Raw genomic sequence first — 20967 nt, 5'->3', positions numbered from 1 at the left:
AGGAGCTGAGAATACAATGTGCAGAGATCCATTTTGCCCACCTCAAGCAAATAGGAAGATAAAAAGCAGTGTGAAGAAAAGACTACTGGGAAGAGCTATTTTTTTTAGCCATATATTTCAAAAAGTAAATCACTCTCAGCACAGCTCCATCCAAAACACCCAACTAAAACATTTTTTTAAATGTTTTGTATCAAAGAAAAAGGTGGAGTTTTTTCTCCTTCCAGAAGCACTACATAGCCTCTAGTTTCTCCAAATCACTGATGGTCAGAACATTCTGTGTGTCTCATCTTGTTCCAGGCTGCTCCTCCTCCCAAGGATATCACACTGTACCCTGAAGCAGGGTAATAGGGATCACAGCCACTTACACACGGGGAGCACTGGCTGCCATGCAGTGGGGAAGAGAATTATGCTTGGTCAGTGCAGTCAGAGCATTCATCACATGTTCCTCTGGGCTCCTCTTTTCCTGAAGCACTGGATGTGTAAGCTTGAGGTGTAAAGCCTCAAGAGTAGATAAAACCAAGAATCATTTGTGGATACAGATGTTACTGTAGGACCTCTCCTGATCGTCTACCAAAGGTCTGTGCTGGCTGGAAATTAGCCAGTGTTATTCCAATTTCCAAGAACAGTGTGAGGGAAGACCCAGGAAACCACAGGCCTGTTAGTATAACTTTAGTTCCCAGAAAAATTGTGGTGACAAGCATACTGGGTACTACTGAAAGGCTTTAAAGGTTAATTCCATCTTCAGACACAGACAGCATAGACTGACAACGGGAAAGGCCAGTCTGACTAATTTCATGTCATCTATGATGACAGCAGATGAAGGGAAGGTGTTTGATGTCCTTTGCAGAAAGGGTGCTCCAAGATTGGAACAGACTTCCCAGAGAGGTGGTCAATGCCCCAAGCCTGCCAGAATTTGAGAGGTATTTGGACAATGTCCTTAATAACATGTTTTAGCTTTTGGGCAGTTCTGAAGTGGTCAGACAGCTGGACTGGGTAATCATATAGGTCTCTCCCAACTGAAATAGTCTGTTCTATTCTGTACAGGTCAGCAGAACTAATTTTGAAGAGGCTGCTTTTAAATGCCTCCTGTATCTCCTCTCCTCTCAACAATCCTCTCTCCTTCACGCAGTCTTCCCCATTTCTCTGGGATAAAGATCATGCTGCCTTATGCTAGCAGTGCTTTGCATTTTTGTAGCATTTGCTGACAGGGAATTCAAGGGCTTTGAAAGACTTCAGACTAAAGAATGCTTGTAGGAGCTTGACAAAGGTAAGGAAATGGGAGCTCAGAGCAGCCAATTGAATACCTAAAGACGGGAGATAACCATGGGGGAGTAGCTACACCTGTGCTTTTGGATCATCAGCAAGCAATATGAGCAGGCAGATGCATATCAGTCTTTTAGTTACCAGTGCTGCTGACTTCAGAGCAGAACTGAAGGTAGCAAGTGCTTAAATGCAATTACTCTGAATGGATTCTCCATGAGGCCCTATATCATTCTGGTTACATCCAAAGCAGGAGAAAACATTACAATGCAGCTGAAGTGAAACCTAAATATGTATTTTGTTATTGCTGGATACCACAATATTAATGCAGTGATAGCCAAAGGTACCTGGAAGTCCATTTCAGCTTTCAGCTGGGAAGAGCTTTACAGCATATGAGGAGTTTTAGTACTGGCCAAGGGGAAATAAATATTAAGCAAAGCACAAACATCTACCAGCAAGGCAATCAAAGTGGAAATAAATGGGCAAACAGCAGCTACAATTCAGGCTACAATTATGAAAGAAGCAGCATATTCAGCTAAAGGTCTTGACTTCAACCTTTCAGAAAGGCAGGGGCATCTCCTCTGTTAACAGCCTGAGAAGATTGTATCTCACTTCAAATGCAGATGCTATTTTGTCTTCAATATTGCTACTTGACCATGTTTTCTGAGAAACATAGCAGAAAAGTGAATTATGTAGCAGTTCCAAGGATGGCACTTTACATTTTAAACATGCAGTCAGAAAAATAATATCTTTTGTTTATATCACTCTCTTTAAACTTGGAGGGCATCCACATTTCAGAGAGAATATAACTTGGAGAAAGAAAAGTCTTCATAGCCTAAATGCTCATTGAAAGGTTAGCATTTCTCTAATATGGCTTCTAATAGTAACCTCATTAATTTAACTCTCTAGAATGTTAGTGCAAAGCATCTTTTGCTAGCATAGCTCATAGCTAGGTTGATTCTGTATTTCTACAATGCCATATGCTGTGCAAAAAGCAGTTTATTTGCATTTTTATATCCTACTTCTGTTTTGTTATTGCCATTGCTAGTAATGTTCTTTTCCACATTCCCTCCACTGATACTTGGTAAGCATCTGGTGTTTCTCCAAAACAAATTTATCCTTAATACTTAATAATAGTAGCCTGCATTTGACCTTCAAATAAAGCAGATTTTTGTCTTAAAAAAGGAGAAAAACTGCTCTTTATATCATTCCCTACCTCCTGTCCTGCTCATTTTCATTTGCCTATCGCAATACCACCATACCCTGTGGTACACAGATCCTGCAAATAGTCATAGTTATTTTTATTTCTCCTCTCTCCTTTAATTTCTTATGTAATTGCCTTCCTGAGACATCCTCACTCAACTTCTCTCTTGAAAGCAGCTGCTGTTTGATGTGGAGGACACTGAAAAAGCCCTGGTCCAAGTAATCTCTGCAAAAGTGCACACTCGGAGCAAGCAGATCCCTAAGAATGGCTGTCCCCTGTCAAACCAAATTTGCTGTCTCTGTTCAAGGCTTGTAGCACGAGCCTTAGCAAAGGGGAGGAGAAGCAAGTCAGTAATAACAGAATAATCCACCCATTACAGCCCTCAAGTTTCTAGCAAGCTGCAGTTTTGGTATTTTTAGAGCTAAATATTATTGGTAAACATATTTAATAGTCAATTTATGTGCATTTTTTTCACCATTACTTCCTCTGATTACTTTTTTGGGGCCTTTCATAGAATCATGGATTGGGTTGGGTTGGAAAGGACATTAAAGCCCATCTAGTTTCAAGTCCCCTGCCATGGACAGAGATGCCACCCACTAGATCAGATGGCCCAGGGCCCCATCCCACCTGTCCTTGAACACTTCCAGGGATATGGCATCCATAACTTACAGGTCTATAACTCATGTGTGTAGATAGATAGATGACAGATAGATAGATAGATAGATAGATAGATAGATAGATAGATAGATAATAGATAGATAGATAGATAGACAGATGATAGATAGATAGATTAGATAGATAGATAGATAGATGATAGATAGATAGATAGATAATAGATAGATAGATAGACAGATAGATAGATAGATAGATAGATAATCAGATACTCTTCAGTCTCCACAATGTCTCACACTTACTCACCCTGAAGCATTAGAGAAACTTCATCCAGATGAACCAAGAAGATAAGGAAAAGTTCTCTGGTTGCTCTGTGTATTTAAATGGGTAAGGTATTTCTGTGATTAAGAGAACCTCAAGACCTATTATTTCTATGTTATTCTAAGTTTCTTCTCCAAATTGTCTAGAGAACATCTAGTAAATACTTGAAAGGAAAAACATCCAGTTGGATTCTGGCAAGTCAGATAGGGTAGAGTCACTGTTTTTTTGTTACTTGACCCAAAATTTCAGCCTGAGTGGAACAAATCTGCTTTCCATCAGCAGAGAACTTTTCAGTGCAGATAATTCTGTCGCACAAAGATCAGTCTGCAGCATCTACCATAATTCAGTTTATCCACAGGGGTAACCAGACATAGTCCAGCTCTGCTGATCCTGAGATCTATTGGATAAGGCTGTAGGACAGGCTGACCTGGTGGCATGTTTTGAAACTGTGTAGGTCAATCACGTGAATGACCTAACCACTTATATATGGAATTGATTTCATGTATTTAGGTGCCTTTCAAGCTTATTCAGAGCTTGTCTGCAGTGTCACCAGCACGGATTCACAGAGATATATATTGTCACACTTACAGCAATGATATCATATCTCATCCTAGAAAGAACAATGACTTTAAATCAGGAGGGTATGCCTGGACTGCCAGAAAATATGGATGTATATGTGCATGACTACTCTTCTCCATGGGAGTAGCATGCCCAAGACATGCCCAAGATTTCAGAAATAATTTCTATATTCATATTTTTAAGCACTCATAATACTGATATAATGGCCAGTATGTCTGTGAAAACTCACCGTTGTGTTTAATCTATTAGAGACAGCAATTAAACTACTATAGCTTCAGGAATTTTACAATTCCTAATTATCAGAGCAATATGTTTTGTAGCTCTAGCAACTACTGTTAATGGAGAGGTGACAAAAGTAATGCAATAGTTTTTAATCTAATTTAATACCAAAGATGTTGGTATTAAACCCGTTATGTAGAAGGACTGTGGGTCCCAGGTTACATTTCCACCTGCTCACACTGTAGGTAAGAGCTGTCAGTTCAGGTGTGCCTGTAATGTGGTCTAGCCCAGGTATAAACACTTGTGCCTCTCTACCTGTGCTGTTGGAACTGATTCCATTACCTAAAAGATCGTGGAATCACAGACTCCCTCAACCTTCTGGCAATACTTTACCTAATACAGCCCAGGATAGTTAGCCCTCTTTGACACCAGGGCACACTGCTGGCTCATGTTAAGCTTGGTGTCCTACAGGACCCTCAGGATTTTTTCTAGAAACATGCTTTCCAGGAATCACTTTTATGGTGGTGTCTGAAGGCAAAATATTTCTTGAGGCCAAGAATTAAACACAGATCAAAATAGATTTGTTCATGTTCACAATTTTATCTTAAATCATTCCTGAGTAGTGAGGCTGAACACTTTGTAAAGGAATTCACATTTTAAGCTTACCAGTGTTTGTCAGATGTAAAGTGGAGGTTATTTCACATCTGGCTTCTGGAAGAAGGAGGACAATTGTTCAACATCACTCTGTGTGATTTGATGCTGTCCACTGCCAGTGACTGGAAATGAACCCAAGTAAACCTCAAGCCTGATTTGGTACAGCAGCTCTAAGTGTGGAACAACTCCAAGACTAAAATCTTTCATGGCATTTCTTGTCTTAACCAAAAGTGAAAAGTAACAGAGTTTTTCAAAGCTAGTAAAAGGTGAAACTCTGCTCTCATTAACTGCTCATCATTTTCTGAGGCACAGAAGGCACTCTAGTCCCTCTGGTAGGCTGAGATTTAGCCTGACGTCTGCAAATTCTGATATGTTCCACGCAGCACAACATAGCTTTTGTTGGCTGATTAATATAAGTCATTGTAGGGGAGATAAACAAAGGACATCAGCACTCACCTCCTGAATGCCAGATTTCACTCTGAATGGTTCCATGATTATTTGGTGTACACTCATTTTGCAAACTACTGGCAGAAGACAAAATCCAAACTCAATTTTTTTTTCTTTTTTTTTGTTGAAACACTTCCAGACTTTCTTACAGTGTTCTTGTCTCAGATAGTCTTTTATGACTTTATTCAAATTTTGCCTTCCCCCTGCTGACCCATCAAAGTGGTTTCCTCACTAAAATTGTCATCCTGCACAAATGGTGTAGTCATGCTTCATAAATCACACAGACCTCGAAGCAGCTTCTCCTTCACAGCTACAGAAAGAGTTGGAGGTGGGCAAATAGGACTCCACACAGGAATCTCTGGGCACTTCCCAGAAGCACAGGTGCAATGAAAATCCATGAGCCTGGTAACTGATTACTCTATGAGCTCACTGAACCAGAGCTGTCTGAAACTATCCTCTTGCATAAATGGACAAGAAAAATGGGACAGTTGGCTTGGCAAGGTGGTGATGCAAAAATTATCTCTGCAAGCAAATATGCATGGCTCAGGTCACACAACCAGGAAACATGGGCTGGGCCAGAAAGAGAATTTTAAGCACAATCTGATTCTCCCAAGTCCTTCAGAACTAAAATCATGAGCAGAGTTCAAAAATAAATGTCATTACCTGATATGAGCAGCTGACACTGTGCTCTGACTTGCCACACACAATGGCTGGCAGCTTCAGTGGAGAAAGGACATTTGGGTACAGATCCATAAAAAAAAATTCTAAAGTCCATGACACCCATAGCCCTTTGTCAGCAGTAATATTTGAGCTATAGAATTCTACTCTCTGGTTATTCCTATTCCAGTAAATTATACAGGACCCACAGCTGTTCTCTGAGCCACCCTGAGACCAAGCAGAGCCGTCTGCTCATAGCCAGGTTATCACTCTAGGGTGGCTGCATCCAAAATGGGCATTGAAAACGGTCCCTGGTCTCTGCTAATGCCTAAAGTGAAAACAAAAATCTTTCACCAGCTGCTAAGCCAGCCATGCTAAAAGTGTGTCATGAAGCATGCTAAGTTTGGCAATATAGGGGGTTAAGTTTCAGTGCTTAGGAAATCACCAAGCACTGTTTGATTTACCAGTATTGATTATCTTAATTACCCAAAACAAGATAATTGTTGGGCTGCACAACATTCTCTGCCTTGAAAGGTAGAATGTGGCCATGCCCCATAGCTTCTAACAGCTGGATAAAGGTGACTGAAAGCTTTTTTTTTTTTTTTTAACTGCTCTTGTACTTTTTTTGTTTGTTTTATTTGAGTTTTGGGGTTTTTTCCTTTTTTTTTTTCTACCAGACCACAGACACTCTCACTCTAATGGAAACAAATTTCTGTTTCATTATTCCCTGTCTCACTATGTAAAAAGCCCTCACCGTTGTTAAAAATTTGTTCCAAATTGATGTCCTACAAGTGTCAAGGAATACACTACTCTTCACAGAGCATTTTCATAAATAAGAGCTCTACATTGAGTTTTTCCAACATCTTCCTGACTTTATAATTTTTGGTTCCTCACTGCTCTTCTCGGTTTTGTCAAAACCCATGACTTTCTTCTTGAGATATAAAAACTCCAAGTTCCCAGAGTGTGGGTATATCAAGTTTTATGCAGCAGCAAAAGGACATCCTAGTCCACTCCTAATGGCCTTCCTGCTGGTGGTCCTGTTCCAGTTGTCTTGTTCCCTGTCACTGCACAAAAAGGCAGTGGGTTCAGAGCCCTCCAGCTGTGAGGTGTGTTTGGTGACCTTGATACCTAAAACAGGCTAAATGAAACAGAGGCCAAGACACAGTTAGGAGAATAAAAAGCAGACAAATTTATTCAAGGCCTTCAGGGTACATTCAGGCAAGCAAAGCCCCCTCAGGCTACACCCAAAATGGACACTGGGTCAGGAGCTCTTCACCTTTTATAAGTTCTGTCCTATTAGCATATTGGTCCCTAATTCTCCAATCACACCCTTAGGTAATGATGTCAACCTGACATCCCAGGCCCGCTTCCCCTCCAACTCACTGCTGTTTACATATTTTCAGGCCCTAGGGTAGCGAATGTGTCCTTAGATTTCTATTCAGAGGCAATTGTTTTGACTAACGAAGCTGGGAACAGAGGTTTTTAGCCTTCTATAAGCACAGAACTGCACCAAGTTACAGATACATGAAGAATAAAAACTAGAAATTATTGAGGTATCAAACTGACGGTAGGTATTGAGGAGATATGGTTTACATTATTTTCCACAGATGAACCATTGCACATTTGTCTTCCTCCACCATGCTCTTAACCTTTAATTCAGTTTTGTGAGATCCTTCTGGAGTTTCTCCCTGTCAATGAGACATTTGTCAAAGATAGTGAAGATAATCTTCATTATCCAGAAATCTGGACCTTTAACAGCTTGTTCACTTCAAGATAACAGATCAATGTCAAATCAAGAGTGCCCAAATTTCTGGCTGTAAGCTCAGGCTGGAAACTTTCATTAGCAGACAAGCCCTAAAGGCCATGCCAGTCACTGGGAAGGGAAAAAATTTCACTAATCCATACAAACTAAAAGACATCACATACCTGCTAACATTAGTGTAAGCTGAGAATGTTGTGAACACAGACCGTGACTGCACCAATTTCTCCTGCTCTTTCAGGGTTATATTGTCACTCATATAATTTCCATGCTTACGTCCAAGTGGTATTAGTGACTAAATACTCAGCAGGTTTTGCATGCCAGTTTTCCTGTCTGGACTGACAAGAGCTGGAATAGTTCAGCTGGTGTGGCTGTTACAGCAGGAGCAGCAGGGGGATGGAGAAGCCACTGAAAACCTTAGGTTTGATGCTGACTGAACTATTCTGCTGACAGAAGTGTGAGCAGGTCAGGCTTTGTCCTCCTGGCAGAGGAATAAAGGCACTGCAAGACCAGCATGGACTGACAAGATTGATACATGAAACTAAGAGAGGAAACATGGCATTATTAAATTCTTTTTGTAGGTTCACTACTTCTAGGTATTTTTCATACTCCCCCTCTAGCAGTTTAAGATAATTTCATTTTTTGCAGTGAAACACTGCAGAATTCCCTCCTCACTTTACAAAAGGGTTTCAGCAAGAGGCATCCATGGTTTTGAAGTCTGTACAAACCAAACATAAAGCTCTCCCTGTCCTAGCTCTGGGTGCCCCCTGTGATGAGAACAACCACAACCCAAAATCTCTTATTTCCCTTTTCCTTGCAAGATTCCCTTAAGGCATGTTTTAGCAGACATCTGTCTATCTATCTCCTCTTCTTCTCAGCACCTTGGATCACCTAATGTACAAGATAAATCAATAATGTGTGGGCTAAAATTCTCTTAAAACCTAAAGAATAAAATGCAAAGCAATTCCCACGAATCCTGCAGCAAATTAAGTTGATGTAACTTGTGTATTCTCCCAGCATCCCAGAGTATTTCTAGTTTCTGTTCCTGGCTTCAGGGACTGGGAACACTAAAGATCCATGAATAGTGAATAGTTTTAGTAAAGATCCGTGAATAGTTGAATAGTTTTAGAGTAGAAATTTAGGGTCTTCCTCTTTCTATATTCTTTTCGGCTAAAAAAATCCCAACAAACAAAATACACCTACAAACACACACACACACAAAACAAAACAAATAAACAAAACAAACAAGCAAAACAAACAAGAAAAAAAACCCAACAACCTGAACTTAAAAGCATGGGGCTTTGGATATTTTGTTTGGTTTCTCTTTTTTTAGCTTTTAAGGATGACTCAGGTAGCTACCATATGTGTTCTACTTCTTATTATGGTTTATTTTCCTAATGCCAGTATAAGCTTTGTCAGTGCCTTACTAAATAAGGATACAGTTAAACCATAATGAGGTTTTAATGTGGTAGCATTAAAGGTTATGGCCCAATCCCTGGATGAAAAGACAGAAAATTGATATAGAAACACACGTAGCTGCAAAGCTGTCCATGCTAGGAAGGGTAGCTAACATGATAGAGCATTCAAGCTCAGCCAAGCCCTCAGCTTCAAAGTGCTTGGAGGTCTCTGCCCAGTAAATCTATCATTTCTGACATATGAGTGACAGAAATGGAGTTTCTGCAGTTTAACCACTTACTGCTTGTCAGCTTCATCGAGGTAAAAGGTCACCCTAGCTCTGTTAACTGGGAGAAAACATTGCCTGACACCACCTGGAAGCTTTGGGTGGGAACTGAAGTAGCTGAAGCTGATGGATCCCATTCTTTTGGGACAAATAAAAGTCATCTTTGTGGAAGAAAAGGCAGCATAACTCTGTGGTGGGCTCAAAGGAGTCTGAGCTATCACAAGACTCCTCCCAAGTGCAAAGTGATTATCATCACAACTTCCCAGTGAAAGGGTAATGAATTTTAACAGGTTTTGTAGCAAGCAAAGTCCAAAGAGATCAGCAGCCAAGCCTCTCTGACCTGCTACTTGCTGTCAAACATCTCTCAGGTTCCTTATAAATCATCCTAAAGGATCTGCTTACACAAATATTACATCCCCAGAAAAAAAAGGTGTGGCTCCCAGGCAGAAATCAGATGAGGTCACAAAGGGATTTAACATCAAAATACACGTATTGACAGAGGACTGGTGACATGAAGAACAAAAAAAAAAAAAACAGAAACAATCCATAAAGAAAGAGGAAGATGTGTCCCCAGGAATGAATCCACATGTTCTCATCCAAAGAGCTGCCAGTCAGGAGAAAGCTAAAATACCTCCAAAATCAAGAACTGCTTGCCCACATTTGTACCTCTGGGAAGAGATCACATTGATCACAGGTGCTGTCCCAAAGCACAATGCTTAGGAGAGTCCTGGGATAGGATCAGCTGATGGCAAAGAAGACACTGGAGAGATGAGCAGACACAGAAGAAATCCCCTGGATGGAAGTGTGGGCTCAGCTGCTTTCCTCTGCTGCAGCAGCTCACTGGGCTGGAATCCATGGATAATATCTCCCAGGCTCAATCCCCAGTTCCACTTGGGCTCTTTCAAGGATAAAGGACTTGGATTCTTTTGAGGGTAATTACAAGATCCCCAGGAGTAATAGTATTTTCCTGGAGGAGAGGTTTGCTGTGTGAAAACAGACAAGAACATCCAAATTCATTTAATCCAGGTTTTTTTATTGCCCTCCATGGATGTTGGAGTGCTGTTATTTTAGCAAATGTGCTGGTACAACATGGTATAGCTGCTGAGAGAGCTCCCAATAGCAGCAGTTGCCATTACAAAGGTGTCAGCATGTACAATTTACACTTTATACACTCATTTTTATTACTGTTAAAGTAATTACCCCTGAAAGATTGTCCATCACTGCTGCTTAATAATTTAACCATCGATTTGATCCTCAGCAGAACTGGCACCCAGCATCAGGCACATTATTGCCATCAAAATATTAAGAAACCCAAACACTTGTTTATGGAGCTACTATATTGAAAAATTGGGTTTTGTCCAGTTGCATAGTAATCCAAAAATAACATTTGTTAATATGCAATAAACCTTTTGGCAAGATTCCCACTTCTATTTAGTTTTTTTTCTACTGTGTTAGGCAGAAACAAATATTTTGGCTGTCCATTTAAAAATTGAAAATAGTCACTTTAGTAACTATCCATCTAATGCTCTCTTTTATTATGCTTATAAATTACTTATTCCTTTCCTTGCTGGTGAGCAGAAAACAAAGACTCTTGGAATCACTGGCAGATTTGAGGAGCTGGTCCTCACCTTCTCTTGCCTTCACAGATACACTTTTTCTTCCTTTCCTACCACCATAATAGCTGAAAATCTATATCCTAAAGGTCTACTGTTTGTGCCTGCTCTTAATGAGCAGTAACTCTGGATCAAAACAAGCTGAGGGATTTCTGTCTGTGAAATGAAGAGTGACAGAATTCAATAAGGGAACTGAGAGAGAAGAAATTAGAGGGTGAGAACTGCAGGTGTTTGCATCTGCTCCTCTGAGCTCTCTGTGCCTTGCAGAGCAGTGTTCAAGGTCTTCCCTCCCAGCCCTGTGTGGGATATTTTGGCAAGAGTTTTCCATTCCTGCTGACTCAAACTATACATTTAATCCCCCTGAACAACACACAGGAGCTCAAATACACCCACAAGGGTCTCACTAGCACTAACAGAAATTAAGAAATCCAGAAGAGAAAGAAATCATACACTTCAATTTATTTGATTTACACATTATTAGCTAAGCCAAACACGGTAATAGTGACATGGGGCTTTCAAGAAAATGAAGAAGGAGGTCAGACCTTGACTGTCAGGAACAAGCAGGCACCTCCTCTGTCCCAGAATGACAGATTCAGCAAGAAAGGAGAAATCCATTCATCATGGAAGTGTCAGACTGGAACTGCTCAGACTCCTCACAGCTTTTCTACAGGTACTGGTCCTTTTTAGGGCTGTGAGGAAATGACTGGATCACCCTTTAAGCCCCAGGATGAGGATAACTTCTCTGAATAGGACATGGGAAACTGCTGGATGAGACAAGAGCAATGGACAAAGCTGACAAAGTCACAGCACTGTGAGGGATGGCTGGGTTCCCATATCACAGACCTTCCATTTGCTAAACAAGGGAAAGGCATGTGAGAAGTTGTTGCTGTTTACTTTGCAGATAATTGAAGAGGACATTTTGGGAATACAGTCTTAAAAGGCCTAGTCTTACAGTGCCTAGGGAACCTGACAGTAACACCAGCAGCAGAATGTGCAGCATCAGCTGGCAACAGCTTTGAGAATACCAGACTTTGATATTGATGTAGTAAACTGGGCCCATTAGGGGAAAAAGACAATTATGGATGCTTCATTGATATGGAAAAAATCAGGTCAGGGAGAAGAAGACACAAGGACTCTGATCAGAAGAATCCAGAAACAGCAAAGCTGAACAAGTCTCAATTTAAACCATAAAAAAAAATTTAAAACGTTAAAACTATTCTGCTCTTTAGAAGACTCAGAAAATTTCTGTATTTCCATATCCCATATTCAGCCCACATTTATAATTCTGTGCATCAGAAGATCCCAACATCTTAAAGGTCTTTCCATCCTGGAAAAAGATGTCTTTCTTAAACATACTTTACATTATTGCACAGTTTTTCCTGACTGAAAAAGTCTGGTCTGAAACAGATTTTTGAAATTTTAAATCACCAGTTTCCTAGATATTAAACTGTTAGAATAAAATGCACAGGTAATGAAGTACCAGTGGATGAGTTTGTAGGAAAAAAAAAATTAAAGAAAGATGTTCTGATTTCAAACAAATGCTTCAATCTGTTAGAAGCTGACTGTGTGCAATTACTTTGTGTGAAAGTTTCTAAGTTGTCTAAAGGGATTGTGTTGCTGCTAAAAAATCTATTTGAGCCATGTTTTCCTGCTTGCTGATATATAAACACAGCCCACAGTGTAGTCGCTGCCTGGTATTTCCTTTGGGATCAAGCTATAACCTTGCAATACTATACATTTAAGCTTTGAATCCTGGCACATCATAAAAATAAAAAGCAAACAAACAGAAACAACCCTCAGACACATTGAAAGAATTTTAAAAGAGAAGGAGATTAAGCTCAAAAAGCCCAACAACTCCTTGCAGAGCATTTTATCAATTTGTTTTGTTGCTAACTCACAGGATCCACTCCATCATGTCCTTCAGACCAGCACTGACTGTCAAGGACAAGGATCCCACAAGTGGATTCCTCCTCCAAAACCCATTTCCTTTTTTTTTTCACTCTTCCAGTCTCTGCATATATCCATGCTTTTCCACATTTTGGTCGTCACCACCTTGCAGATGATTGATGTCCATCATTTCCAACTTCTCTCACCCTTTCTTAGCCTAATGTACTGAAAAATCATGACATTGGAGCAGTAGCTGTGCAGTTTCATATCTATGCCATGTCTTTGCTGGACTCTTTCAATTGTCCTTTGGATGTAGCTTGTATGTAAAACTCAGTTTTCTGCATAATTTCATAACACCTCCCACAGCAGAGCCTTGATCCTTTTGTCAACAAGGAAATATTACATATTAAATCATACTAAAATGCAATATTTTACCTTTCACTTTGGACAAATCATTGCCTGATCATCAGCACAGCCCCAGGTCTGTATATCCTGGGCACTATTTTGTTTCCATGTGCAGCACAAATGAGTGCTGATCCTTTCCCAAAGTTTCTCAGTACTGCTATGGAACAATTCCACCAACCTGAAGCTACTTAGAGGTTAGAAAATGGAATATTCAAAGGATCATTGTGCACCTCTCCCTCTGATCTTTCTCTTTTAAAATCGTCGATCTTATTTGCTCAGAAAAATCCTCCTGCTTTGAGTTTTCAATGTATCTGAAAGCAATTATGACTCAAACACTGGATTTTCCATTCAGACATGATGCAATAGAACTGCAGTGCTCTGCTGACATTCCTGTCATATTAAAAAAGAAAAGGGCATGTTTTCATAATTCTTACTGCAGTCTGTGACAAGACTCCTTCTGCCTCTCACACAGCTCCCTTAATTTCTATTTCCCAATTAGATTTGATTGCATCCTGCCTATCCAGTGCTGACCAGCAAAAGGCTGCACTTCACATTTAATTCCCACAGATTTAAATAAAATCAGATAGTACAAGATAATGTTGTCATGGTCTGTGAGTCCTAAAGTGGGGGACTACATGACAAAAAAGTTATTCCCTGCACAGACCATCAGGGCTAAAGCTACAGGGTTTATTTATGTCAGAGACAAAGTCTGGCACACAGCAATAGCAGTCTCCAGATAGTCTGTAAGAAATTTCAGGAGAAAATCATGATCTTTGGGAAAGTCCTCCTTGTTGTACGCAGTTTTGTAAAGTGTACTTTATAAATGCATTTACAAAGACAGAAGACACAAAATGTCTATATTTTTAATCAAAATGGAGAGGGAAGAGAACAGTTTCTTAGCACTGCAAAGCATATAATCGTTCTCTTGTCATCCTCCACTGCCAAAGAATTTTCCCTGCAGAATCAGCCCAGAGTGTCTTTTATTAAAAAGTAGTATTTACAGAAAAACAGCAAACATAATTTCTTATCTTACTCTTTTCCACCTGTTCTTTATCTAAAAACTTCTCTCTTTGCAGCAAAGTTAATGCAACGTGAATGCCATGGCTGATATATATCAATACATATCTTATAATTAGAGCATTTCTGCCCCAAAACTAGCAGATTGACAGTAGTGGCCAAAGCACTGAGACACCAAACATAACATCCTACAAGGCACTATAGATACCTCCAAGCCAGGCTGTATATGATCCATCAGGGCAGGATCCACCCATCCTCTGAGACTCTGTAAAGGACCAGGTGGCTTTCCAGGCTCAGTGGGACTGCAGGGCAAAATCCATTTCCTCAAACTCTTTTGTATGCATCTCGCTCCCAAGCTTCTTTTACATTGCTTTCTTGGAGTATGTGGCAGATGTCTTATATTGGTATACTTATTTATTTATTTATTTATTTACTGTGTAGGCAGTGCTCACTGGAGTGAGGTATATGCTCAGCTGTGTGGCACAGTGTGAGGTCTATCATTGAATTTCTATTCTAAAAAAACCCAAAACCCTATCTTTATATTGCTGCCTGAAACAATCCCTATCTGCCACTAGTATCCCCAGCATCATCACCCATTCCATCAGCTGGTTTTGTTTGCAAAGCACAAACTTTTGTATCAGTAATATTCTAAGACATATCTGCATAATATTGGTGACTATGTAAAAAAATTACAAGGCACAGCTCAAAGTTTCTCTTCCCTGTAGGTGTAATTACTTTCATAGAGAGAAAAAGCATTAGGCCCAATGCACAACTGAATTTGTGCACAGATTTGTGCTGTTCCCACACGAGTCCTCCTGTCACCCCCTCTCTGTGGCCTGTGATTTCCTAGCAGCACTACAAAGGAACACAGTGCAAAAGTCAGGCTTCATAAAACTCTCCACTTTCTGAATATTTTTAAGTATTCCCACACAGATGCAGCATAACCCAACAGGCCCAAAAATATTTTAAGGGGCCACAGACTGTTTAGTTGTTTGTCTGATTGCAGTTGCTTGGCTCAGACTGTACATTATTAAGTGTTTAATAGGACTTTTAGGAGTTGTCATTTCTGAACATGATGATTTAAAAAAAACAAACAAAAACAAAAAAACCCCACAAAAACCACAAAAACCCCCACAAAAACAAATTTTAAAAAGAAAGAAAGAAAGAAAGAAAGAAAGAAAGAAAGAAAGAAAGAAAGAAAGAAAGAAAGAAAGAAAGAAAGAAAGAAAGAAAGAAAAAGAAAAAGAAAAAGAAAGAAAGAAATGTTGCAAAGACAGATCAGTGAATTTTTAGTTCTTTTCCTAAAGACAGTTGCTCACTTTTCAGGATGTGTTCTGCATACCCATGGACAGGGACTTATCCCTTGTGGCACCCACACATTCAACTGCAATGATGGCATCTGAGCCCTCCAATTAAGTGCTAATACATTCAAATTACCGATGGGAGCCAAGACTTGGAGGTTACATCTCTATTAACCTGTTCTCTAGTCCTGAGACCAAGTGACAAAGTCTGCCCACAGGCCTGTTTTTACCCCCCCCTTTAGCCTCCAGAGCAGGGTAACACATCCAAACTGCCTTTGGGGAGTTCACACAATTATAGGAAAACTAGGGATTGACAGGAAATGTAAATTACCTATGAAAAACTGTTCCAACCCTGAGAGCAATTAAATTTTGACCTAGGGGACCAAAGAGGCTGTGAAAAGCTCATCCTTGGAGATGTTCAGATCTTGTCTGGGCACAGCTTCTGAACACATTGCACTGGAGTTTTTTCAAACATGGTGTTAAGACCAGGTGATTTCCAGAATTGTCTCCCAACCTGATTTATTGTAGAAATAAATGAAATTTATTCTAGGAATGGTCCTTGGCCTTTGCTAACTTTCAGACACTGTTTGGGAAGTGTTTGAGAGACTATATTTGGTCCAGACAAAACCATGCCAAGTACTTTGCTAAAAATTTAACAGAAGAGAGGATCAAGTTCCAGTGCTCAGGAATATTCTCTGTTGCTGGTCAAAGAGATGGAGGCAGAGATGCTGGTATTCCCAAAGCCATACAGAAAGTCTGTAACAGAGCAGGAACTTCAGTACTAATCTTGCTGAGGCTTACTCTGTATCACTGGTATTTCTCTTTTCTTTTTTTTCAAGGTATCCATCTTAGACTGTGGTGGAATCTTGGCATGGCTCTTAGCTATAATGTTGTGGTCCTTGTTGGAATAGTATTTTAACATGCAACTGTTCCTTTCTGATATTAATCTCCAACCAGGCTCAGATCACTTCTTTTGCAATCTCACTTTAGTTAGTGAGACTGAGAGACTAATGCAACCTGTATCAGGAGGAGTTGTTGGCAAAGTGGTTCTGTATTTTTCAGAATCTGGAACCTGGTGAATTGCTTGCAGCCACGAAAAGTCAAGAACATCACAGACCTTTAAATAAATGCCTTAGAACTAAATCTGGCACCTCACTGTATAGTTTCAAACACACCCCAAAATCTGCACCCAGGTTTATTTCTCCATATTACTGGACAATGTGTATATAACTAGGGCTTTTGCTTTCAGGCAGGTGAGCATTTTCTTTGCCTTCCTTCTAGAATGACTGGATGCTGGCAAACTCTGATTTTAAAGGGTTGGGATTAAAATCAATGAGACTAACCACATCATGAGCACAGTTCTGCCTAGTTCTGACAGCTGTTGGATCAGCATGTGTTAATGTCAGAAAACCCATGCAGGTAAACTATGCTTCACCTTCATTATTGTTTTGGAAATAATCAGGACCAAAATTGTGGCATTGTCTTGGGAATTAACAGTGGTTATTTCTTTGATATCTGTATGGGACAAGTGCTTGGCCATGATTTCACAAGCAAGGTGAAATGATCAACCTGAGGCCATGCAACTTGCCAATGGCAGAACAAGGACATCTTGCTCTGCTGACTGCCTGCAACAAACAGCATAATTTCCACTTTCTCTCATTTGAATTAATTATTTCCCCATTTACTAACAAAACCCTCTACTGCTGTGGCTGATCTTCCCCACTCAATGAGCAATATTAGTTGATTGCTGAGGGATTTTTTACAAGGGCAAGGACAATGTCGAGGGGGAATGGCTTTAAACTGAAAGAGAATGGGTTTCGATTGGATATCAGGGAGAAATTATTCACATTGGGTGTGGTGAGGCACTAACACAGGTTGCCCAAAGCTGTGAATGCTCCATCCCTGGAAGTGTCCAAGGCTGGGTTGGATGGAACTCCGAGCAACCTGGGATAGTGGAAGGTGTCCCTGTCCATGGCAGGAGTTTGGAGCTGAGTGATCTCTAAGGTCCCTTCCAACCCAAACCTGATTCCATGGTTTGGCATTCAGGCTTTGTCCCTTAACACCACTGAAAGATGGCCACACCAGTGATCTCTCTGTAAGTGGAAATGTAATATCGCTGTTCCCTCAGCCCGTTGGAGCAAAGTATATTTATTATCCACCTTGAATTTGTTTCCTTTGCAGGTTATTTTTCACCTTTCAGGAGGAGTCCCTGGATGCCATTGAAAAAGGAGCAGCTACCTCTGAATGCTGGCTTAGAGGCATCCAATAGATCAGCAGTGTATGAAACAGCAAGGACAACTAAACAAGCTGGGTAATTTTTCTACACTAAAAATAAACAGTGAATAAACATTTACATTTAAATAAGCATATTCAGCATGTTCACATATTATATTCTAATTACTTAATAGCTTGAACTTTGTTAAACGGTGCATTTTATAGCGTGCATTCAATCTTTCTTACATTGCACTGATGATGCTGACAGCAGCAAGTAATTGATCTGGGCTGTGCTTCAGGTACTCAAGTAAATCTTGATCTTTCTCTCTTCCTCGCACATTCATTCAATTAATTTCTCCCTAACTTTAATTGACATTCCTCCTTTTTTCAAGGGTTCCCAAACTTTATTTCCCCAAAGATGCTTTGTCATTGAACCTTTTTCCTAAACCCCTTCCAATCTGCACACTTTGGCCCTTTCCTTCTGGCTAAAGATATGTCCTCCCTAAATTGTCCTTTCCCTCAAATCCCAAACATCATTTCTATTTCCAGTAATCTCAGTTATTCTGCATTTTTAGGGGGTCAGAATTTAGGTACTCGGTTGCCATTGCTGGTGGGGTGAAGGAGCCCTGTAGAACACACAGGCTGGAAGATTGCTGCTGTTAAGTAGGATAAACACTACTAATAAGCTCCTATTTGCATGAGGACAGAGAATGTATTCTTTTTGTAAGACTTTCAGAAAACAAATGCAAAAAAATAATGTTGCATTAATGAAAACTAAATAGGTGCCTTTCCCTACTGTTTGCCTACATTGCCCCAGGGTCTGTGAATCTAAGGCTCCATCCAGACCATGTGTACTAAGTTTCTTCCTCCTCTCACAGTAGAAGATGCATTTCTTGTACAGCTCAAAAAACAATAATAGAAGAGTTACTTAATCATGGAAATCTCCCCTCTTGTTTAAAAAATATCCACTAACAGTAAGGAACAAAAACATTACAGCAAATTTATGCCTCAGGGAGGTGATAAAGTAACCTTAGGGATTGCTTTAGTCTGTTTGTTCCCTAAAGCCAAATGCCAGAGACAGTTGAACAAAATAATATGTTATTCTTGACTCTTTGCAGGCACAAAACCCCTCAAGCTCAAGGCATAATTCGAGCCCTTACTCTGAATTCCTTATGACTGCAATAAGTATTTTAATGTTATGAACATCTACTCTGGATTCTTCTTATGTCTTTAAAAAGGCAGTGATTCATTGCTTCAAGCTACACTTCTGAAAGCATCTTATTGCTGGATTTTGTGAAAAGTATTTTTATCAACGGATAAAAAATAATATGCAGATTTATGTTTCCGGCTGTTGGAAACGCTTCCAAATGATTCTTCTACTCCTCCCAAAAAAAGGAAGTTGAAAATCAAAGCAGAGCAATTTAAAATAAGTTTGGACTCATAAAGTTTCTCTCATATTAAATCCTGCTCTTAACTGGGCTGCTGGAATAGCTGTGCAGGGAAAGAGTCCTCTGGATGCACAGGAACTGAGCTAAGTGTGCTATAAAGCCAACATGGGCAGAGATGGACTGCAGCTTTAGCTTTGCTGGAATGTATTTTGCAGTCCTTGTGTTTGTGTAATTCCACTGCCACTCCACAGGAGTTGATCTTGCTCCTGCTGTAAAATGATCAGGAACCTCTCAAAGTGTGATTGGTGCATCAGAACCCAGAGCTCAGTGTCAGCCAACAACCAGCCCCGATGGCAGCACAACCTGCCAGCTCTTAATGGGAATTGTGCACTTCAGGGCTGGGGTTTTGTTCATTTTTACAGTGAACTCTTCATCTATTATGTGCCATTTGTGCATGTTTCTGATAAGGCTGAAATAACTCCGCTGCAAACATTGAGCTTTCAGTACTGCCTTGATTAAATATACATAACAAAGGGCAATCTAAGTATTTTATCAGAAGTCATCATTAATACCTCCTCTGTAACAATTTAGGATGATAATGTAAATACTCACTGAAAAACTGCTATGAGTGTTCTCATTTCAACAGCACCTCAAGCCCTGAACAGAGATGAACTTAAACTGCTGGGCTAAATGTTATAGAAATCAGGAAAGCAGAAAGGCCTTTTAAATATAAAAAGTCTTTTTATTAGAAGCAGTTTATTCTAAAAGAATTTTTAAAATGTAAAGCACGCTTCCAAAGAACAAACATAACTGAGATTATTAATGGAGGCAAAGAAAAACAAGGGGACTGGCTTGTGCAGTTTTAGCAGGTCATGTTTCAGTCATGCTTAAATCTCAACCCTTATCTGAATCAAAAATTATGTGTATTTGAGAAAAGTTGACCCCCATGCACATGCTTACACTTAGCAAAAAATTTATTTTCTCGCTTTTTAGGGACATAAGAGATGTGGTTCTATATTTCCCAGTCTATTTAGAACAGAAATAGAATAAGAATAGTTCACCTGAGAGGAATCTACAACCATCACCTCATCCAACTATCCAACCACAGCAGGCCTGACCAAAAGTTAAAGCATTTAGTTAAGGGCATTGTCCAATTGCCTCTTAAACACTGGGGCATCTACCACCTCTCTAAGAAGCTTGTTCCAGGGTTGGGGCACATCTTGGTAAAGAAATGCTTCCTAATGTCCAGTGTGAACCTCCTCTGAGGCACTACTGAGACCTTCAAACCAACCCTGCCTCAGGGTACCAGGGGGAAGAGCTCAGCTCCTCCCTGTGCCATTCCCCACCTCAGGAACCTGCAGAGCAATGAGGTTGAACCTCAACCTCCTTTTCTCCAAACCAGAAAACCCACCTAGGCACTCCTTGTACAACGTGCCTTCCTGCCCTTCCACCAGCCAAAATATGAATGTCAGCTTTGTTTTGGGAAGAGTGTCACACAGAGAGAGTGGGTGGTGTGATTGTGAGGCTGCCTTTACCCAGGGCTTCCAGCTGCCTGTAGGGCAATGAGAGCACCCAGGATAGAGCTTTGTGGGCATCCTAAACTTTGGGTCAAACATCACTGTGACGTGCCCATCATCTTCCATCTTTCATGCAAGGAGAAACAATTAAAAAATGAAAAAATTGCAATATGAATGAATATATGTCTCCAGTTCAGTCACAGCTCCCCACCATTAAATTGCAGGAGGCTTC

Source organism: Lichenostomus cassidix, chromosome 3, assembly GCF_008360975.1.
Source record: "Lichenostomus cassidix isolate B80296 chromosome 3, HeHo_3.0, whole genome shotgun sequence".
Taxonomy (NCBI): domain Eukaryota; kingdom Metazoa; phylum Chordata; class Aves; order Passeriformes; family Meliphagidae; genus Lichenostomus; species Lichenostomus cassidix.
This window is presented reverse-complemented; position numbering follows the sequence as displayed.